The sequence below is a fragment of the Dendrobates tinctorius genome, unplaced genomic scaffold, assembly GCF_039654945.1.
Source record: "Dendrobates tinctorius isolate UK_male_01 unplaced genomic scaffold, ASM3965494v1 ptg000125l, whole genome shotgun sequence".
Taxonomy (NCBI): domain Eukaryota; kingdom Metazoa; phylum Chordata; class Amphibia; order Anura; family Dendrobatidae; genus Dendrobates; species Dendrobates tinctorius.
This window is the reverse complement of record NW_027361793.1, coordinates 1,221,772-1,246,337: the sequence shown is the minus strand read 5'-3', so window position 1 is coordinate 1,246,337 and position 24,566 is coordinate 1,221,772.

The window sequence follows — 24,566 nt, the reverse complement described above, 5'->3', positions numbered from 1 at the left end:
GATCGATTCCAGAGCATTTTCATTACTTTTTCCCTGACTTCTACACTATGTCAGATGAAGAAGAAAAGCGACATAGTACCGCCCTGCACAGTAACAGGATCCCCCTTTTGTTCCCTCCATGGAAAACCGTTTCCTAAAAAGTAAATTATATTACAGTAGTAATAATGTCCCTAATTGGACCCTAAAGAAATTATGTTCCCCAATTGTCACCATAAACTAATATAGCATGTTCCTCATTCTGGACCCCAAACAGTAATAAAGTCCATCATCCTGGCCCCCTTTATTTAATAATCTCACCCAGCCTGACCCCCTATATTTTATAATATGCCCCAGCCTAGCCCCCTATGTCCCTTGTCCCGACTGGCCCCCAGATATCCATCCCGCTTCCCCAGGTATACATACTGGCCCTCATGTCCCTTGTCCTGCCTCACCATATATCTCTCCTGGACCCGCATATTCCTTTCTGGTCCCTTGTCCTGGCTCCCCCCATATAGCCATTCTGGCCCCACATACAGTATATGCATCCTGCCCCCCATATATATCCACCCTGGCCCCTCCCTGTATATCTGCATCCTGGTCCCTTGCCCTGCCCCCCTCACCCATAAATCTATCTTGAGCCCCCATAAATATGCATCCTGGCTCCTCATATATCCATCCTGGTCCCTTGTCCTGCCCTTCCCCCCATGTATCCATCCTGGCCCCCCATATATGCATTCTTGCCCCTCATATATATTCATCCTACCCCCATCCATATATTCTTCCTGGCCTCCCCCTATATAGCCATCCTGGCTGCCCCATAAATGCATCCTGGCCTGCCATTTATATGCATCCAGGCCCCCTATATATATGCATCCTCATCCCTTGTCCTGCCCCTCCCCCATATATCCATCCTGGCCCCCTCCCCCATATATCCATCCTAGCCGCTCCATATATGCATCCTGACCCACCATATATATATGTATCGTGGTCACTTGTCCTGTCCCCCACAAATCCATCCTGGCCCCCCACATATATGCATCCTGGCTCCCTCATATATCCATCCTTGTCTCTTATCCTGCCCCCCATATATCTATCCTGGCTCCCCATATGTATCCATCTGGCTCCTTGTCCTACCCCATGTATCCATCTGGGCCCCCCACATGTATCCATCCTGCCCCCGAATGTGTATCCATCCTGGCCCCTTGTCCTGCCCCTGGTCACCATGAGTATCCATCCTGGCCCCCCCGTACATGTATCCATCTTGGCCCCCCTGTATGTGCATCCATCCTGGCCCCCCCTGTATATGAATCCATCCAGGGCTCCCCCTCCCTTGTATGTGCATCCATCCAGGCTCCCCCTCCCCTGTATGTGCATCCATCCAGGCCCCCCTGTTGTGAGCTCATTTTCGGGTTTGCCTCTGGCTTCTGGTGAGGGTTATGGAGCTGGCTGTGCTGAGAGAGGAGTAGTGAGTTCTCTATCTGGACTCCCTCTGTTGGTGAAGGGAGGTAATGAAGCTGATCTAAATGGCCGAGACCGGCCACCTGAGGAAGAGGACTGTGATTGGACATCAGGAATTTCTGATTGGATTTAAGGCAGCCGACTCCCTAGTTTCTTGCTGGTGATTTCTCCTGACTGTGGCTTCTGGTTTCCAGTTTGGTTCCTGCCTTCTTAAAGCTAAGTTTTCTCTGCTATTGATCTTATGAGTTTTCATCTGGTTTACTTAGCTTTTGTGTTCAGCCAGCCCTGGCTGGGACTGGGCTGAATCCCCATTTTGTCTCTGATCAGATGATCTCTTTTGCTCTGTCTTCAGAATATACCCGAGTGCTGATATAGGGAATTGAAGTCTAGCGACTTCAGGGCCTTTTTCTATCAGTCGTGTTGGACATTTTTTGGCAGGGTTTTTTGCGTGATTGCAGACAGCAGCTTTTCTTTCTTGTCCTTTCTAGTTAGTGAGGGCCCCATCGTTTGCTCAGCCTATCTTTCTATCTGTGTTTGTGTTTTCATCTTGTTTCACCGACAATACATGTTGAGGGCTGTCTATTTCTTTGGGGTCTGCTCTGGGGCAGTTTAGATTTTACCTTTCTTTCTTTATGCTTATTTAGTTCTACGGCCATGACGAGGCGTCTAGGACCACCGTAGGCACGCTCCACGGCTACTGCTAGTTGTGTGTATAGGATCAGGGGTGTGCAATCTGCTAGTTACCAACCTCTCCGGTTTTCTGAGCTTAGCTTGCTTTTTGTTTTTCCTCCTCGGTGACTCATTCATAACACCCCCCCTCCCCTGTATGTGCATTCATCCATCCAGGTCCCCCCTACCCTGTATGTGCATCCATCCAGGCCCCCCGCTCACCTGTATTTGCATCCATCCAGGCTCCCCCTCCCCTGCATGTGCATCCATCCAGGCTCCCCCTCCATGTGCATCCATCCAGGCCCCCCTCCCCTCTATGTGCATCCATCCAGGCCCCCCTCCCCTCCCCTGTATGTGCATCCATCCAGGCCCCCCTCCCCTGCATGTGCATCCATCCAGGCCCCCCTCTCCTGTATGTGCATCCATCCAGACCCCCCTCCCCTGTATGTTCATCCGTACACACCTCCCTCCCCTGTATGTGCATCCGTCCAGACCCCCCCTCCCCTGTATGTGCATCCTTTCAGGGCCCCCATCCCATGTATGTGCATCCATTCAAGGCCCCACTTCCCTGTATGTGCATCCATCCAGCCCCTCCCCATCCCCTATATGTGCATCCATCCAGCCCCTCCTCCATCCCCTGTATGTGCATCCTTCCAGAGCCCCCCGTCTCCCCTAGCTGAGAGAGATAGGAAGAAAAAAAAAATCTTTTACTCTTACCTGCCTGCGCTCTCGGTGGCTTCCTCCTCCTCTGCAGGTCGGTACGCTCATTGTAAAATGGCCGCCGGCACAGCAGAGGCCAGCAGTGGATGTGTGCGCCCGTCGCATGACACTGATGTTATATGCCAGGCGCACACTTGCCAGTATCAGTCGGGTCGCGCGCCACAGCGGTTCAGGTAATGAACGCTGCGTGCGTGCGCCCCTGCGCTTTTAAAGGGCCCGCGCTCCTTAAAACTGCACTTTTTTTCCTTCTCCTCCTGGCTCCTTCCCACAGCCAAGGGCCCACCGGGGGAATCCCCGGTACCCCACCAGGCCAGACCGCCTCTTTCTCTATGTACCATTTTATTATAAATATTACTAAACATCGGGCTTGGTATTATCTTGAGTAGATGCAAAAACCGCCAGTGGCATGCACAGTGCCAATTGGTGAGATACCGATAATCCCACACCAGAGAAAAGAAACACCCGCTCCACGAAGACATGTGTACTGTATAAGGAGGAAAAAGAACAACTAGGTGGATATGGTAAAATATATTACTTTATTTTAAAATTCATATTAAAAATACATCATACCAGGTAACAATAAATACAAGTGTCACAAGACTACGGCAGGATAAACCACAGATACTGCAGGGAAGCCAAAGTGCCCATTCATGCATGGAAAACGTAAAAACGTTTAGTTAAGTAAAATGCCAGTGCCAAACTGTTCCATGCATATAGGAAAGCTCCAATAAAGATCCATAGTAATAGTCAAAAAGAGCTGAAAGAGCTACATGGGCATACACATAGATTCAGACCCCTTACTCATTCCCTATGGGACTTGCGAATATGTTCAGCACTTGCAGTTTTGCTCTTGTGGTGAGGTAAAAAAAATTTATTGTATAGAGACCTTGGTGGGAGCATTAAATTATATGGAAGGCCATGGGGTGCATTACATTGAATGAAGGACCATGGGGGTGAAATATCATAGAATCATAGAATCATAGAATCGTAGAGTTGGAAGGGACCTCCTGGGCCATCTGGTCCAACCCCCTGCTCAAAGCAGGATTCGCCAAATCATCCCAGTCAGATGTCTGTCCAGCCTCTGTTTGAAGACTTCCATTGAAGGAGAACTCACCACTTCTCGTGGCAGCCTGTTCCACTCATTGATCACTCTGTCAAAAAGTTTTTTCTAATATCTAATCTGTGTCTCCTCCCATTCAGTTTCATCCCATTGCTTCTAGTCTTTCCTTGTGCAAATGAGAATAAAGTTGATCCTTCTACAATGTGACAGCCCTTTAGATATTTGTAGACAGCTATTAAGTCTCCTCTCAGTCTTCTCTTTTGCAAACTAAACATTCCCAAATCCTGCAACCTTTCCTCCTAAGACAGGGTTTGCAGACCGGTCACCATTCTGGTCGCTCTTTTCTGAACTTGCTCCAGTTTGTTGATGTCTTTTTTAAAATGTGGTGCCCAAAACTGGACACAATATTCCAGATGAGGTCTGACCAAAGAGGAGATATATTGTATGACTAACCATGGAGCTGCATTAAATTGTATTGAGGACTATGGAAGGGCATTATAAAGTATGAAGGACCTTGGAGGTGCTTTATATTGATTGAAGGACCTTGGGAGGTGCATTACATAGTACTAGAGGGTGGCCCGATTCTAACGCATCGGGTATTCTAGAATATATATGCAGTTTATTTTTGAAGATTTAATAATAATGCAATAATGCACCCCTCAATCCTGATATGTATGGTTCTCTCACCCCCAATCCTGGTATGCATGGTCCCCTCAACCACCAATCCTGGAATGCATGGTCCTCTCACCCCCCAATCCTGGTATGCATGGTCCTCTCACCCCTCTTTCCTGGTATGCATGGTCCTCTTACCCCCCTTTTGGCATTTGCATGGTCCCCTAACCCCCCAATCCTGGTATGCATGGTCCCCTCATCCCCCTATCCTGGTAGGCATGGTCCCCTCAACCCCCTTTCATGGTATGCATGGTCCCCTCACCCCCCTTTGCTGGTATGCATGGTCCTCTCACACCCCAATCCTGGTATGTATGCTCACCGTCACCCCCCTTTCCTGGTATGTATGGTCCCCTCACCCCCCAGTTCTGGTATGCATGGTCCCCTCACCCCCCTATCCTGGTATGCATGGTCCTCTCACACCCCAATCCTGGTATGTATGCTCACCGTCACCCCCCTTTCCTGGTATGTATGGTCCCCTCACCCCCCAGTTCTGGTATGCATGGTCCCCTCACCCCCCAATCCTGGTATGCATGGCCCCCTCACTCCCCAATCCTGGTATGCATGGTCCCCTCACCCCCCTATCCTGGTATGCATGGTCCTCTCACACCCCAATCCTGGTATGTATGCTCATCGTCACCCCTCTTTCCTGGTATGTATGGTCCCCTCACCCCCAATCCTGGTATGCATGGTATCCTCACCCCCTTTTCCTGGTATGCATGGTCCCCTCACCCCCCTTTCCTGATATGCATGGTCCCCTCACCCCCCAATCCTGGTATGCATGGTCCTCTTACCCCCCCTTTTGGGGTATGCATGGTCCCCTCACCCCCCAGTCCTGGTATGCATGGTCCTCTCACCCCCCAATCCTGGTATGAATGGTCCCCTCACCCCCAATCCTGATATGCATGGTCCCCTCACCCCCCTTTCCTGGTATGCATGGTCCCCTCACCCCCAATCCTGATATGCATGGTCCCCTCACCCCCTTTCCTGGTATGCATGGTCCCCTCACCCCCTTTCCTGGTATGCATGGTCCCCACACCCCCCTTTCCTGGTATGCATGGTCCCCTCGCCCCCCTTTCCTGGTGTACATGGTCCCCTCACCCCCCAATCCTGGTATGCATGGTCCCCTCACCCCCCAATCCTGGTATGCATGGTCCCCTCACCCCCCAATCCTGGTATGCATGGTCCCCTCACCCCCCAATCCTGGTATGCATGGTCCCCTCACCCCCCAATCCTGGTATGCATGGTCCCCTCACCCCTCAATCCTGGTATGCATGGTTCCCTCACCTTCCTTTCCTGGTAGGCATGGTTCCCTCACCCCCCTTTCCTGGTATGCATGGTCCCCTCACCCCCCTTTCCTGGTATGCATGGTCCCCTCACCCCCCTTTCCGTGTAGCCGCGAGCAATCAGCGTCGCGGCCCTCTGTCCGCGACCAATCAGCAACGCGGCCCTGTAGCCGCAACCAATCACTGCCGCGGCCCTGTGCAAAAATAATATTAAAAAATAAAAAGTTATTCTCACCTTCCGATGGCCTCCTGACTTCTTTCCACGTGCCCGGCCTCGCATTCCCAGTAATGCTTTGCGGCTTAGACCGCTGATGACGTCTTCTTTCTCACTCTCGCGAGAGTGACGTCGGTCTTCTTTCTCGCTCTCACGAGAGTGACGTCATCAGCGGTCTAAGCCACAAAGCATTACTGGGAACGCGAGACGGGCGCGTGGAAAGAAGACAGGAGGCCGTCGGAAGGTGAGAATAACTTTTTTTTATTTTAATTCTCTTTTTTAAAGATTAAGGCCTGGCGGCCGCAACCAATCAGTGGCAGGCGCTGCTTACCGTTACAAACAGCTGTGCCTGTCGCTGATTGGTTGCGGCCTGGCGGGGCCTGGCTGGCGCGACCAATCGGCGCGCCGCGATTTCGGTTACAGACAGACACGATAAGGCATTCATATATATATATATATATATATATATATATATAGATGGAGGACCATGGAAATGCATTATATAGTATGGAAGTCCATGGGGGAGCCTTATGTTGTATGGGGGTGCATTATATTATATTTAGGACCATGCCGAGTGCATTTTATTTTATGGAGGATCATGGGGGATTCATTAAATTGAATAGATGATCATGGGGGGGTGTATTATTTTGAATAGAGGACCATGGAGGATGCATTATATTCTATAGAGTACCATAGGGGGTGGATTATATTGTAAAGAGAGAACCTGAGAACCTTTTTTCACATTGTTTGCTTCTGCACACCCAGAGCCAGGGCGACTCTGTGCGTGGACGCCATCTGAATAATTGATATAATTGATATACGGTGAGCTAACTCTCTGATTCCCTGTCCCTCTATATATATTATATTGTATGGAGCATCATGTGAGGTGCATTATATTGTACAGAGGACCATGTGGAGTGCATTATATAGTAAGGAGGAACATGGATAGAGCAATATATAGTAAGGAGGCCCATGGGGAGACCACAATATAGCATGGAGGACCAGGTAGGGTGCATTATTTTGTATGGACAACCATGTGGGGTGCATTATATTCTATGTGGGACCATGCGGGTAGCATTATATTATACGGAGGGCCATGGGGAGTGCATTATATTGTATGCAGGACTATGATGGTGCATTATTTTGTGTGAAGGACAATGGGTACTACAATATATTGAATATAAGACCATGGGAAGTGCATTATATTGTATGGAGGCCATGGAGGAGCAATAAAATGTACGGAGTACCATGGGGGTACATTATATTGTATAGGGGACCACGTGGAGTGCATTATATTGCATGGAGGTGCAATGTATTGTATGGAGGACCATGGGGTGTACATTATATTGTATTACTCACCATGGGGGTTGCATTATATTGTATGGAAGACAATTGTTATTGAAATCTTAATCTTATATTAATCTTTGATAGCTTAATATTATATAACCTTATATTGATATTTAATAGCTTAATATAATAGAATCTTCTATAAATTCTATATTCATTATTTTGCTGAAATGCAAAAATTTTTTGTGTGGTGATGTACAGTATTTTTCCAAAATGTCTGTGTGGGATGTTCAAGGCCAGGAAATGTTCTTACTCCAAGACATGTGGATGGTTTATTAAAACAATGTACTCATTGAAAATATAATTAACTTGTGAGGAAAAGTTTCTCTTGGAGTAATGAAAACATTTCAAATGTATGTAACTTGTATAACAACGTCCTTCAATGTTGATTATAAAAATAGATGTAACTCCAGAAGAGGGAGACACTCGCCTTATCCTTTCTAAGGTGATTTTTTTGAGCTGTCTCCTCATATATGAGAAATAAACCTGGGTGTTGATTCAACCTCAGCCATCTCAGCCATTTATTTTTACTGTATAGAAGGGAGATTTTCCTGATATTTTTGGTCCTTCAAAGCCGAGTCCAAATATCCCCTCCTGCGGTCTCTGAACAGCAAGACTGACACCATCTAAATCACCACCAAGATATGGATAAAAAATATGGGAGAGACAAAAATATATATAAATAAAATAAAAAAAAAGTGTTTTCAGAAAAAATAAAAAATGTGTAAAATAATAAAAAAATGAAAATAAAAGAGTTTTTTGTTTATAAAAATAAATATAAAAAATAAATAAAAAATAATTAGATATGATAACAGAAAATATATAATATAATCAAAAATATGGAAAAAAAATATACAAACCATGTGTACATTAAAAGAATATATATACATATATACTGTATACACAAATATAAATCACATAGCAATTGCAAAATCTATTCACCCAAAATAATAAACACTAATAATATTAATAAATACAAAAATACATATACATATAAAATAATGAAGGCAGGAGAAAGAAATATAAATAAAAATGCCTTTATTAATGCAAAGTATGGCAAATAAGTGCAAAAGCACGACAAAAGGGTGTCCACACACTAATATATGTACAGTGGGGAAAAAAAGTATTTAGTCAATCAGCAATAGTGCAAGTTCCACCACTTAAAAAGATGAGAGGCGTCTGTAATTTACATCATAGGTAGACCTCAACTATGGGAGACAAACTGAGAAAAAAAAATCCAGAAAATCACATTGTCTGTTTTTTTTTCATTTTATTTGCATATTATGGTGGAAAATAAGTATTTGGTCAGAAACAAAATTTCATCTCAATACTTTGTGATATATCCTTTGTTGGCAATGACAGAGGTCAAACGTTTTCTGTAAGTCTTCACAAGGTTGCCACACACTGTTGTTGGTATGTTGGCCCATTCCTCCATGCAGATCTCCTCTAGAGCAGTGATGTTTTTGGCTTTTCGCTTGGCAACACGGACTTTCAACTCCCTCCAAGGGTTTTCTATAGGGTTGAGATCTGGAGACTGGCTAGGCCACTCCAGGACCTTGAAATGCTTCTTACGAAGCCACTCCTTCGTTGCCCTGGTGGTGTGCTTTGGATCATTGTCATGTTGAAAGACCCAGCCACGTTTCATCTTCAATGCCCTTGCTGATGGAAGGAGGTTTGCACTCAAAATCTCACGATACATGGCCCCATTCATTCTTTCATGTACCCGGATCAGTCATCCTGGCCCCTTTGCAGAGAAACAGCCCCAAAGCATGATGTTTCCACCACCATGCTTTACAGTAGGTATGGTGTTTGATGGATGCAACTCAGTATTCTTTTTCCTCCAAACACGACAAGTTGTGTTTCTACCAAACAGTTCCAGTTTGGTTTCATCAGACCATAGGACATTCTCCCAAAACTCCTCTGGATCATCCAAATGCTCTCTAGCAAACTTCAGACGGGCCCGGACATGTACAGGCTTAAGCAGTGGGACACGTCTGGCACTGCAGGATCTGAGTCCATGGTGGCATTGTGTGTTACTTATGGTAGGCCTTGTTACATTGGTCCCAGCTCTCTGCAGTTCATTCACTAGGTCCCCCGGCGTGGTTCTGGGATTTTTGCTCACCGTTCTTGTGATCATTCTGACCCCACGGGGTGGGATTTTGCGTGGAGCACCAGATCGAGGGAGATTATCAGTGGTCTTGTATGTCTTCCATTTTCTAATTATTGATCCCACAGTTGATTTCTTCACTCCAAGCTGGTTGGCTATTGCAGATTCAGTCTTCCCAGCCTGGTGCAGGGCTACAATTTTGTTTCTGGTGTCCTTTGACAGCTCTTTGGTCTTCACCATAGTGGAGTTTGGAGTCAGACTGTTTGAGGGTGTGCACAGGTGTCTTTTTATACAGATAACAAGTTTAAACAGGTGCCATTACTACAGGTAATGAGTGGAGGAAAGAGGAGACTCTTAAAGAAGTAGTTACAGGTCTGTGAGAGCCAGAAATCTTGATTGCTTGTTTCTGACCAAATACTTATTTTCCACCATAATATGCAAATAAAATGAAAAAAAAACAGACAATGTGATTTTCTGGATTTTTTTTTCTCAGTTTGTCTCCCATAGTTGAGGTCTACCTATGATGTAAATTACAGACGCCTCTCATCTTTTTAAGTGGTGGAACTTGGACTATTGCTGACTGACTAAATACTTTTTTTCCCCATTGTACATAATATGCATATGCAAAAAAAATTTAAAAATATATATTAATAATAAATGTATATGGATATAAATAAAATATATATGGTGGCCATACCCTAACAGTCCGCTAAACAGCCATCTATATGAGGACATAACATATAACAAAATTGTGACACTGCATCATGAATAATCACCACAGAATAAATAGAAAGTGGCAGCAGATCAGATATATATAAAGAACCATAAATGGAAGTAAAAAAAAAAGTTGTAGTCAGCTTACCCGTCTGCAAAGCAATCCCCAAGCCTGCCAACGCCCAGCACGGACTGTGGTGAGCATCCACATGAATTAGGAGCAAGAGGAAGAAAAAAAAGTGATCCAGCTGGAACGGAGGCGGCTGCAATTTACAAAGCTTTATTGGACAACTTAAAAATATGTTGGTTCTTTAAAAACGCGTTTCAACTAAAAAATAGTCTTAGTCATGATCTACCTGCTAATACATTGAGAAACTATATATAGAGTGCACATGACATTGTTTGGACAGACAATTAAAAATGCAAAAAAGCATATACAAAAAAAAAAAAAAAAATATTTCTTGGTCAAGAATCATCATGGACAACAGTGAATTAGGATAAAACATTTCCTTATAAGATACTGCATAAACAGTGTTCAGTATAATTTTATTAAATCTTGTCTGGCATTGAGACCACGGGGAATACGGGTGTCAAGCATAAACATCCAGTATGTTTCACGGTTAAATAATTTCTGTTGTAAATTACCTCCTCTAGCACTGGTGTGCTTGGTGTTTGCGATAAGAAATTTTTAAAGAACCAACATATTTTTAAGTTGTCCAATAAAGCTTTGTAAATTGCAGCCGCCTCCGTCTCCAGCTGGATCACTTTTTTTTCTTCCTCTTGCTCATAAATGGAAGTCCTCCACACTAAATTGAATAGGCTAAGCAAACAATAAATATGAACCTGGATACAAGAAGGCAGGCCACCGGTGTGCGTAGCACTCCCCGACGTGCGTTTCGGATCGGCGTCTTTCGTCAGGGGGGTGACGCACTTGTGAACCGGAGCGTTTATAAATAGGGGCTGTGAAATCAACGCGTGTGTGCCGGGTGTATAGCGGCGCATGCGCTGCCAGTGGCCGACCGTAAGTCCCGTGCAGGCCGCGTCATGTGAGAGAACGCTTCCGAGTTAGGAACGTCACTCACATGGAGACACAGTATGACCGCAGATTCCCGGGATCCTGGCAGCGCATGCGCACACAAACAAGCACGCAGGAGCTGGAAAGGGAGAGTGATAACAAAAGGAATGTCTCAAATATAATTAAAAAAAAACGGCATAAATAATGATACTGTGTGATGCAAATAAAAATAAATATGAAGAAATATACCTAAACCTAGTGGGACGCAGTGAAAATATACATACGGTATATGTAAAGAACCATATATAAATTATATATATGTAAATATAACACATTTGATAATAAGTGACAATAAATATGTGCATACACAATATAACAAATACAGTGCATAAAAGTATACATCAACAATGTGCATATATATACGTGCGTAATATATTAAACATATACACATATGCTCGCCATGTGCGAACAAATATGCGCACATGGTGCAAAAATATAAGTGATGAAAAAAATATATATAAGAAAAGTGAAAAAATAAAAAAAATATAAAAAAATTTATATAAAATGTGAAAAATAAATACGGCATTAAAAAAAGAAAAAAGAAAAGAAAAAGGAAAAAAGAAGAAAAAAAGAGGGAGAATAAAAGAGAACAACTTGCTCATGAATATAATACACCTCTTGGAGGTAGGATTCCACCATCAATTAAGAAACGATCGAATAAATTTCCTCCATTATCAACTTGCCCTTCTATTGACATTTTCGTCAAGACAGTTGCCAAGGTGATAGGTAATATTCCATGTTCCCCTGTGGAATCTAATTTAAATCACAAAGAAAAACTGGGCTTGAAAAGATTACGTAAACTGCAGGATATTGTTTTTAAACCTGCATATAAGGGCGGCAATATAGTAGTATGGCCTAAAAAAATGTACAAAATTGAAGCTTTTAAACAATTGAGAAATGGTGATGGTTATAAAAAAATTAATGTTTAATCCCATAGCCAAATACCAAGCGGAGTTAATGAATATTCTACAAGAAGCAAGGGATAATGAGGTTATCACCACTGAACTTTTTCTCGCCCTTCAGGTTATTGAACCTACCATTTTGTGCCTGTATCTTCTTCCCAAAATTTGTGTATGTATGTGTGTGTATGTGTGTATATATATATAAATATATATATATATTTCTTTTAATGTACACATGGTTTGTATAATATTTTTTGCATATTTTTGATTATATTTATATATATATACTGTATATATATATATTCTGTTATCATATCTTATTATTTTTTATTATATTTTTATTTTTATAAACAAAAAACTCTTATTTCTTTATTATTATTTTACACATTTTACACATTTTTTATTTTTTCTGAAAAAATTTTTTTTTTTATTTATATATATTTTTGTCTCTCCCATATTTTTTATCCATATCTTGGTGGTGATTTAGGTGTTTCTATCTGAGTGGGTATGCATTCAATTATTTTTGGACATTTTTTCACCCTTTTTTCATTCAATTTTATATTTTGAGGATATTCTCAGTTTATATTATGTTTATATATAAGGATTATTAGGGTGTATGTGCAATAATTTGGTTTCTTAAGACTAACACCATGCACGAGGAGGGTCACAGACTCTCTACAACTCAGTCCTCCATCTGAATTGACATCAAAAGAGGCCAGTTTTCTCATTGACTACAGGAGGGGTGATGGATCTGAACACAGCCAAGGAGAAAACTGGTGGCAGGAAACCCGATGTTTACCTTGGTTACCAGCTCCCTGCACCAGCGCGCTGGTATCTTAACGTAGACTGCGGGTAACTAAGCGATGTTCGTCGCTTGTTACCCGCGTGTCGCTGTCCTGAAAGCTGCTGAGATCTGCCTGTTTCGCAGCTCACCAGTGATCATGTAGCGACACACCAGCGATCCTGACAAGTTCATATCATTGTCGGGATCGCTGGTGAGTCGTTATGTGTGACGGGGCCCTCACTCTGAGTGCCTGAGTTTCCGGAGATGTCCGGCTATCTCTCATATCAGACTAAACTAACTAACATGTGGGGAACATTGGATTGAACATTGGATCCTTTTATGTAAGTAAAAATCCTGAGTATTGAAGGACCTTGTAGTGAGAATAACTACTTTCAATTGCAGACGAGTAGATTGAGGGTCCTTGTATACGGTCTATGAGAAGACCACTGTAATAAACTACGTGCGTATGTTAAAGATATTTTGTCTAGACGGTTAAGGTAGGGCATATATGAATTAACATTTGTTTGTCGAATAATTGAGTGTGGAAGGAGGTGACTGATATATGAACTCCTTGAATGAACTGAAATAAAAATCCTGCCTGTATAAATGAGTCCAATTAGGTGTGAATAGAGATGAGTGACTTTGCCTTTTTTAGGGTCGAGTCGGGTTTCATGAAACCCGACTTTCGCAAAAGTCGGGTCTAACGAAATCGGCCGACTATAGGGAAAAGTCGGAGGCCGGCTGAAAAAGAAACCCAAGTCGGCAGGGAGTGGAGGACAGTAAACACACCTACAGTGCCCATTTCAATGCCAGCGACATCAATTCTTATTACTTAAGCTTATCAACCTTAATTTACTTCACAATAATAGTTACGCATTGAAAACTGGGGGTTATTTGGCTAAAGTTGTGGGGGGGTAGAGCTGGCTCCAGGTTTTTGTGTGCCCTGGGCCAAAGAGTGTCAGTGCGCCCCTTTAACACATACCACAACTCATGATGCTCCGATACGGCACATAAATATAGGTATAGTTCAAGGACAAATGCTTCACTGCTTACATGACATGACTGATCTATTTTAAATTGTACAACAGCTCAAAAAAAGGACAGTATATTACTCCATACAGTACTATGGCCACCACATTGTGCGCCATACAGAATAATGAGCCCTATATATTTCACCATACAGAATAATTGGTCCCATATAATGTTCCATACAGTATATGATGAGCTCCACATAATGCTACAGTATATGATGGTCCCCATGGACGATGCTCCAGTGTGTTGTGGGCCCAATTAATGCTCCATATATAATGGGACTCATTTCTAATGCTCCAGTGTATAATGTGCCCCATAGATGCTGCTGCAGTGTCTGATCTGCCCCATTTAGAATGCTCCAGTATATGATGGGCCTCATGGATGATGCTCTAGTGTATGATGGGCCCTAATAATGCTCCATATATAATGGGCTCCATTTCTAATGCTCCAGTGTATAATGGGCCCCGTAAATGCTGCTCCAGTGTCTGATGTCCCCAATCTGGAATGCTCCAGTATATGATGGGCCTCATTGATGATGCTCCAGTGTATGATGGGCCCAAATAATGCTCCATATATAATGGGCCCCATTTCTAATGCTCCATTGTAAAATGTGCCCCATAGATGCTGCTCCTGTGTCTGATCTGCCCCATTTATAATGCTCCAGTATACGATGGGCCTCATGGATGATGCTCCAGTGTATGATGGGCCCTAATAAAGCTCCATATATAATGGGCCCCATTTCTAATGCTCCAGTGAATAATGGGCCCCGTAAATGCTGCTCCAGTGTCTGATGTCCCCCATTTGGAATGCTTCAGTATATGATGGGCCCCATTTTTGATTAACGCAGGCATGGTATGTGAAAAGAGCTCCATGGAGTAATCTGAAGTGTGTGCTGCCGCGTCCTTCACTTTTGGTGTGGGTGAAGGACACAAGGAAAGGGGTTGCTCCTGACCAGAAACCTGCACTGACGACTCAGTCCTTGCATTTTTTTAAACTTCAGAAGAGGAGGCGATAGAGCTGGAGGCTGTTTCAGCAATGGATGCCAAAAACAGTTCCTGATGCTCCGGCTTTAAAAGCAGTCTACCGACTCCCAGAAAAGGGAGCCTTACAGACCTTCCAGAGCTACACCATGATGTAGGCTCAACACCTCCTGCCTTAGCTGCTATTGTGTTTTTGGCACTACCAGCAGATGCACCATCACCACCATCAGTACCATGTGGCCCCCCATGCCCACGTCCACGTCCTCTTCCACCATACCTCCTCATGTTTTCGAAAATGGACCCAAAATACCAGCAGATATATGGTACTGTATCAGAAGCGTACAGCTCTATACAGTCTAGGGATAACAGTAAATCTCCGTATATATTTCATGAGTCATACACAGACACTCACAGGCTCAGTATGGATTACACAATAAAATAAAAAGTTAGTGTACAGTATCACCAGATACATGGTATATATAGTATAGTGTAAACATTATGAATCTCCGTATATATTTCAGGAGGCAGACACAAACGCTCTCAGGCCCAGTATGGATTACACTAGAATATGAAAAGCTGTAAATGGGTAATGTAACACAAGCGTACAGCTGTATACAGTGTTGGGGTAATCTTAAAGCTCCAAATATATTTCCGGAGTAACGGACAGACGTTCTCAGGCTCATTATGGATTACACCAGAATCTAAATAACAAAAAAGGTTACTGTATCAGAAGCGTACAGCTGTATGCAGTGTTGGACAAATTTGAAATCACGGTGTTAGGAACGGCGGAACGCACTAAATAAAAATAAATAATAAAGTGCATTCGCTGCTCGGGGTCCACCGTGCAGTAGGTGTTACACCGCTGCTAGGTAATGACAGAGGAAAAATATGGCGGTATGATGCGTACGGGTTCAACTTCACCTGGAGTGCGCAGAGCGAGCTCTGTTCACACACAGAGGTGCCGCAACAAAAACATACAAAATGCTGAACCTGTTAGAGACACAGGCCTCAGGTAAATGCACACACGGTATCTGGTCACAGGAGCAGGACCCAAGACAGAGGAGCTGTGTCCCTCTAGACCTACCGTGTGTGCGGCGTCGCTTATGCGAACGTCAAGAAGGGCTGCAACTGCAGCGTGGCGTAGGACACTGCCGCTCGACGACAAAGCCAGAAAGCAAGAGCAATGTCGGACGCTAGCGTAGCGGTGCGGTGTGCACAGTGGCTGAAGGCTTGTCACTGACTGGCGCTGACTGCTAAACTAATTCCCTATCCACATGCGTAATATCAGAAGGAAGGGGTTTTATAATGAGTCAGTCACCAGAACCATACATCCATCACCATTCACGCATAGCAAGTATAGTCTATACTAGCGCATGGCCGAACGGTCATGCGCACTTTTTATAGCCGTGTGGGACCTTCCAGATCTCCGAGATGGACCAATGAGATCTGGAGCAGGACCTGGGCACATGACTCCCGATCTCCAATGGGAGATCGTCTCGTGAGCATGCCCAGTAGGCGCACAGAGGAACTTAGTCTCTAGAGCGGTCTGCTGCAAAGTAATCTCTGCAGTAGATAGACAGCAGGAGACCGCGGAATGTGAGGCTCTGGATTCCTGCAGAGCAGACGCAGAAATCTGACGCCTAACACTTGGTATATATTTCCGGAGTCACCCTCAGACGCTCACTCATTCTGGGTCTGACCATAATAAAAAATGTTGTAAAAAAGGTACTGGATAACAAGATAGCAAGTATATATTATAAGGTACAATTGAAATCTCCGTATATATAGTCCCGTGGTCACTCTCAGACGCTTACCTAGTATGGATTTTGACCGTAATACTAAATGTCAAACAAAGGTACTGTATAACAAGATGCAAGCTGTATCGAGTATAGGGTAAAAATTGGTATCTCCGATTCACCGTGTATATAGAAGGCGTAAACCACACACGCTAACTCACTATGGATGATACCGTAATAAAAAATTTTGGACAAAAGTACTGTATCAGCACATACCAGGTGTATCCACTCTAGGGATAATTGTAAATCTCTGTCTATACATCCGGAGTCACACACAGACACTCACAGGCTCACTATGTATTACACCAGAATTTAAAAAGTAGAAAAAGGAAAGGTATTCGAAGCGTACAACAGTATACAGTGTTGTGGTACTTTTAAATCTTTGTATATATTTCAATCTCAGTAAGCCAGTCAAGACTCTCCGCTACTGGAAACTACATGGATACAAGTACAGACAGAAAGTCGAGTGTTAACAGAAATTTGGGAATTACTCATCGCGGGAAAACCTCCCGGTAGATGTTGCAGAGGCGATGCAGACCCTCAATTACTGTGTCTGTGGAGAAAGTGAAAACGGTTCTTTGTGAAGAAAGGATTGCTTTATCGCAGTAGCGTGGATCATATCACCGTTACTCGTCTCCATCAAATTGTGATCACAGGGAGAGATGTAGACATGGTCCTCACTGCCTATCATGATCTGTCTGGTCATTTTGGAGTGCAAAAGACAGAAGTCACAGGCCGTAGGTGATTCTATTGGATTTGCATGAGAAGAGACATTGAAAAATGGTGGCAGTAATGTCACACGTCTGTGACTGTCACGACTGTGAAAGGTGATCATAAAGCACCACTGCATCCGCTTGTAAGTTGACGTCCATTACAAATAGTAGCGATTGATCATCTGAAGGTAGAGGCCAGCAGGTCAGGCCATATGTCACGCCGCCTCTGCATACTCACCCGGCCTCCGCTCCCACGCCGCTGCCCCCCGCCGCCCGACAGCCATGGCGGTCCCTTCTGAAAGGCTCACGGCCGACGTGGTCTCTGCATGCAATGCGCATGCGCCATAGGCCACGGCCGCGCCTCCATCCTGTTACTTGTGCTCCGGTAATGCTCTGACCCGGAAGCACCTACTGACCAATGGCAGACCAGACAGAGCCATATCAGGCCGTTTCCCCCTGAGGGAGGTGCCTGATCATTGTGTTTGCTAGCACACTGGGCTCTGCTTCCTCATGTGCTCTCTGCAGTCTCGCAGTCCTGTCTTCAGTGATTCCTGCAGTAGCCTTGCAGTCCTGCCATCCGTGGTCCCTGCAGTATCCCCGCAGTCCAGTGCTCCGTGGGCCCAGCTATCTATACGCCAGTCCTCCCTCCTGTGTTCCTGCTCCGTCCGGCCATCCACGCTCCCGTCCTTCAGTCCTGCTCCAGTCCTGCCTCCGGTGTTCCTGCTCCATCCTGCTATCCACACTCTAGTCCTATAGTTCTACTCCAGTCCTGCCTCCTGTGTTGCTGCTTCATCCAGCTATCCACGCTGCAGTCCTACAGTCCTACTCCAGTCCTGCCTCCCGTGTTCCTGCTCCGTCCTGTTGTCTAGGCTTCAGTCCTGCACTCCGACTCCAGTCTGTCCTGAGCCGCCCCTCTCGGTGTCAGCTATCATGGTACCCGAACCCCTGGGCCTGCTCCTAACGATCCCTGTATAGGGGTTGGCTTCACCTGGCAGCTTGCCCGGGGCCCCTCGGTGCCACGGTCCAGAGGGTCCACTCCTGGAGATCCCACTTCTGACCAGCCGTGGTAACAGTACGATCAGGCAATGGACTCCGCCGGTACTACTGCTGCTACCCTAAAGGAGTTGCTCTTTTTGCGGGAGAATCAGGGACGCATCATGTCTGTCATGAAGTCTATGAACACCCGCTTGTCGGCCCTGCAGGTGGCTGATCCTGTAAATGCCACTCAACTGGCCAGTCTTCAACAGGAGCTGGGTCAGCAACGAGATACTCAAGCCCAAATCTTGAATTACATGGCCTCCTTTGATAGTCGCTTGTCGGTCCTCCAGTCTGCCGCCACGATCCCGACTCCTCCCCCCGTGTCTACAGCTCTCCCGGCGCCCCGCCTCGCCAAGCCGCCTCGGTTTACTGGTGATCCCAAACTCTGCAGGGGGTTCTTAAATCAGTGTAGACTCCATTTTGAATGGTTGCCTCAGCAATATCCATCTGACCGGGCCAAAGTGGCCTTCATTATGTCCCATCTGGAGGGAGAGACCCTGTCTTGGCTGAATCGTCTCTGGAAACGTGACAATCCCATTGTCTTGAGTCTTCCGGTCTTCTTGGATACTTTTCACAGGGTTTTTGATGAGCTGGGTCAGTTAGCCTCTCTCACCGAGTCTCTTTTTAACCTACATCAGGGTTCTCTCACGGTCGGACAGTACGCGATCCGCTTTCGCACTCTCTCCTCTGAGCTCGGCTGGAACAACGCGGCTTTGGTGGGGGCATTCTGGCGCGGTCTTTTGAGCAGAATAAAGGATGACCTCACGGGTCGGGATACCCCGACCACCTTGGAGGACCTTATCTCGCTGGCCACCCGCATCAACCTACGCTTCCAGGAGCGCGCTCGGGAGTCAGCGAGAGACAGGAGGTACACCAGGCCAGCTTCCTTTTCCACCCGGTCTGTCAGTCCGCGTCCTGCCGGGTCCTCGTCTCCCTCCTCGGTCGAATCCATGCAGGTAGATCGCCTCAAGTTGGCCGAGTTGCGTCGGAGAGAGAGGCGGGCACAAGGTCTATGCCTCTATTGCGGAGGCTCGTCACACTTTGTCCGTACTTGTCCTGAGAAACAGGGAAACTCCTCCACCTAGATCAGGTAAGAGAGGCCTCCGTAGGTGCTAATGATTCCTCTCAACCTCTTACTATATCTGTTATTTTGGTTTCAGGGGAGAGACGTGGGTCCGAGGTGGCCTACGTGGATTCGGGCTCAGCAGGTAACTTCATCCGGCGTGAAGAGGTGAACAAGTACCAAATTCCCTTGGTTACCCTATGTAATCCTCACCTGATTGCCGCAGTGGATGGCAGACTGCTACAGGAGACCATCACCTTGGTCACTGAGGAAGTGGAGTTGCAAGTCGGACCCTTACATTGAGAGAAGATAGCCTTTTATGTTTTCCCTAAGCTCTCCTATGCGATTCTACTCGGTCTTCCATGGTTAAGGACTCATCAACCTATTCTCGACTGGTCTTCAGGGGAGATACTCCGCTCGGGGCACCCGTGCCAAGCTCGCTGTCTGACTCCTGTCCATCTGGCGACCGCTCCTCGGCCACCTCCAGACCTTCCGGGCCTTCCTTCTGCCTACAGTTCCTACGCTGATGCCTTTTATAAGAAGGAAGCGGAGGTTCTTCCTCCACACCGGCCTTTTGACTGCCCAATTGAACTACTTCCCGGTTCAACCCCCCCAAGGGTCAGAATGTACCCCCTGTCTCCCGCAGAGACTGTAGCCATTTCCGAGTACGTCCGGGAGAACCTCGTCAAAGGTTTTATACGGAAATCTTCCTCGCCCGCGGGAGCCGGGTTTTTCTTCGTCAAGAAAAAGGACGGATCTCTACAGCCGTGCATTGACTATAGGGGCTTGAACGAGATTACCATCAAGAACAGGTATCCTCTTCCACTCAATCCGGAGCTGTTTGACCATCTCAGAGGGGCTCGGGTCTTCTCCAAGCTAGACCTCAGGGCAGCCTATAATCTGGTCCGTATCCGCGCAGTTGACGAGTGGAAGACGGCTTTCAACACTCGAAACGGCCATTAAGAGTACCTGGTCATGCCCTTTGGTCTCTGCAATGCTCCTGCGGTGTTTCAAGAGTTCGTCAACGAGATCTTCCAGGATCTCTTGTACTCCTGTGTGGTCGTGTACTTGAACGACATCCTCGTCTTCTCGCCAGATCTCTCGTCCCACAGAAAGAGTGTCCGCCTGGTGTTACAGCGTCTTCGGAAGAATCGCCTGTTTGCTAAGATAGAGAAATGTCTCTTTGAACAGACCTCTCTGCCGTTTCTGGGATACATTATCTCTGATGCTGGATTAAGGATGGATCCTGAGAAGTTGACTGCCATTCTCAAATAGCCTCGCCCCGTCGGAGTAAGGGCGATACAACAGTTTCTCGGATTCGCCAATTATTACCGGCAATTCATTTCTCACTTTTCCGCAATAACTAAACCTATTTCTGCTCTCACCCGTAAAGGGACTACTCCCAATGGTTGGACTCCTGAGGCGGAGGAGGCCTTTCATACCCTAAAATGGGCTTTCTCCACGGCTCCGGTCATGCATGGTCCTGAGAGCAACCGACCCTTTGTAATCGAGGTGGACGCTTCCTCGACAGGTGCCGGGGCAGTATTGTCCCAGAGATCTGCCTCCGGTCATCTGCACCCCTGTGGCTTCTTCTCTAAGGCCTTCTCTCCATCCGAGTGTAACTACACGATTGACGACCGGGAACTCCTGGCCATAAAATTGGCCTTAGAAGAATGGCATCATCTCCTGGAGGGGGCTGTCCATCCCTTTGTCATCTTCTCGGATCACAAGAATCTGGCTTATCTCCAGTCTGCCCAGAGACTCAACCCTCGTCAGGCCAGCTGGTCCTTATTTTTTGCCCGATTTGACTTTGAGCTCCGTTTTTGCCCCGGCAACAAGAATACCAAAGCCGACGCTCTGTCCAGGGCCTTCCAGCCACACAAAACAGCGAAGGAACCTTCGCATATCATTGACCCCACTAGAATCATCACAGTGGCTCCAGTGAACTGGCTTTCTCCACCTCCTGGCAAGACGCTTGTGCCTGAAAACCTCAAGCGAAAAGTCCTTCTATGGGGGCACTCTTCCAGACTGGCCGGCCATGCCGGAACTAAGAAGACCCTTGCCCTTATCACGCGTCCCTACTGGTGGCCCACGCTTCACCAAGATGTACTCGATTTTGTGGCCTCTTGTCCTTCCTGTGCAAAAAACAAAGTGCCACGACGACCTCTGTCTCCGGCTTGATGCTTCCATTGCCTGTCCCTGCGGTTTCTTGGGAACACATTGCCATGGATTTCATCACTGAGCTACCCCTTTCTTCTGGCTGTACAGTCATCTTGGTGGTGGTGGATCGTTTCTCCAAGATGACCCACTTCGTCCCTCTGCCCGGTCTCCCCTCAGCTCCTGAGTTGGCCAAAGTTTTCATCAATCAAATCTTCAGATTCCATGGACTACCTCAACGCATTGTGTCTGACCGAGGGGTTCAGTTCACCTCCAAGTTCTGGCGGGCACTTTGTAAGCTCATGAACGTTTCCCTCAACTTCTCCTCTGCCTACCATCCACAGTCCAGTGGGCAGGTGGAGCATACCAACCAGACGTTGACTGGGTACCTACGTCATTTCTCCAACGCCCACCAGAACGATTGGATTGACTTACTCCCCTGGGCAGAGTTCGCCTATAACAACCATGCTGGCGAGTCCTCGGCCAAGTCTCCATTTTTCATTGTGTTTGGCAGACATCCTGGTGTTCCCCTTCCGCTAACCCCTGCCTCCGAGGTACCCGCAGCCAACGCCTTGTCCTCTGAATTTTCCAAGATCTGGGCTGAGACCAACACGTCACTCAAGAGGGCCGCTAATCGAATGAAGAATTATGCCGACAAGAAGAGATTGGATTCCCCCCCGTATCGTATCGGGGACAAAGTCTGGCTCTCGTCCAAATTTATCCGGTTGAAACTGCCTTCTTACAAGTTGAACCCACGCTACATCGGTCCGTTTGAAATTCTTGGAAGTATCAACGAAGTCGCCTACAAATTAAGGTTGCCTGTTTCGCTCCGGGTCCTGAACACCTTCCACGTCTCTCTCCTGAATCCTGTGGTACTGAATCACTTCCATTCCTTGTCTGATCCTGGCTCTCAGCCGGTTGGTGCCGATGATGTCTTTGAGGTGGAGGACATTATCACCATGAAGAAGGTTAGAGGTAGGATTCTTTTTCTTATTGACTGGAAGGGCTTTGGTCCTCAGGAGAGATCCTGGGAACCTCGGGAGAATATCAATGCTCCCCGTATCCTCAAGAGATTTTTTGTTAATCTCAGGGGAGGGCAGCTTAGGGGAGGGGGTACTGTCACGCCGCCTCTGCATACTTACCCTGTCTCCGCTCCCACGCCGCTGCCCCCCGCCGCCCGACAGCCACGGCGGTCCCTTCTGACAGGCTCGCGGACGACGGGGTCTCTGCATGCAATGCGCATGCGCCATAGGCCGCGGCCTCGCCTCCCTCCTGTTACTTGTGCTCCGGCAATGCCCTGACCCGGAAGCACCTACTGACCAATGGCAGTCCAGACAGGGCCATATCAGGCCGTTTCCCCCTGAGGGAGGCACCTGATCGTTGTGTTTGCTAGCACACTGGGCCCTGATTCCTCGTGTGCTCTCTGCAGTCTCACAGTCCTGTCTTCAGTGATTCCTGCAGTAGCCTCGCAGTCCTGCCATCCGTGGTCCCTGCAGTATCCCTGCAGTCCGGTGCTCCATGGGCCCAGCTTTCTATACTCCAGTCCTCCCTCCTGTGTTCCTGCTCCGTCCGGCCATCCACGCTCCTGTCCTTCAGTCTTGCTCCAGTCCTGCCTCCAGTGTTCCTGCTCCATCCTGCTATCCACACTCCAGTCCTATAGTTCTACTCCAGTCCTGCCTCCTGTGTTCCTACTCCATCCAGCTATCCATGCTCCAGTCCTACAGTCCTACTTCAGTCCTGCCTCCCGTGTTTCTGCTCCATCCTGTTGTCTATGCTTCAGTCCTGCACTTCTACTCCAGTGCGTCCTGAGCCGCCCCTCTCGGTACCGGCTATCGTGGTACCCGAACCCTTGGGCCAGCTCCTAATGATCCCTGTATAGGGGTCGGCTCCACCTGGCAGCTCGCCCGGGGCCCCTCGGTGCCACGGTCCAGAGGGTCCACTCCTGGAGATCCCACTTCTGACCAGCCGTGGTAACACCATAGCTACATCTTAACCATCATCAATCAATACACCAAATTTCTAGTGGCCGTCCCTGTGAAGGATTTAACTGGCCAGGCTACACAGCAGTGGAGCAGGGAGAGGTAAGTATTTTTGCAACTTACAAGTGCTGTGGCCATGACCAAGCAGGGGGGGCACACTTGTGGGCGACGGTACTGGCACAGGGCCCCTCACAATACGCTGGTGTGTCTGACGGCGAGTGGGCCCCCCCACCGTCAGAGACACTGTATTGTACTATGAGGGGATCTGTGCCAGTGCCGTCGGCCATCAGTGGGCCCATCCACCTGTTCAGAGCAACGGCACTTGCCCGGGTGCGCCAGGTGTTGACCTCAGCCCTTGGGGGGGTGGGCAGCCCAGTTCGGTTATGTGCACACGCTGCGGATTCCGCTGCGTTTCCGCATCGTTTTTGGCCGCTGCGGACCCACAGCAGTTTTAGCTGTGGTGTACAGTACCATTCAAATGAATGGTAAAAAAAAACGCTGTGTAGACGTTGCGGAAAAATCCTCGCGGATTTGCTGCGGTTTTGAAACCGCAGAAAAAAGTGACATGTCAATTCTTTCTGCGGTATCCGCAGCGGGTTCCTATCTCCACCATTGTGGAGATGGTGAATCCGCAGGACCAAACCGCAGGCAAAACCACATATAATCTGCAGGTCTTTTGACCTGCGGTTTATCTGCGGTTTTTGCAAAATCCGTGCGGATTAATCCGCAGCGGATTCCGCAGCGTCTGCACACACCCTTAGGGAGGTTTAAAAAATGGCATATGTTGATGTGTAGGCTGGACATTCTAGCTGCTGCAAATGGAG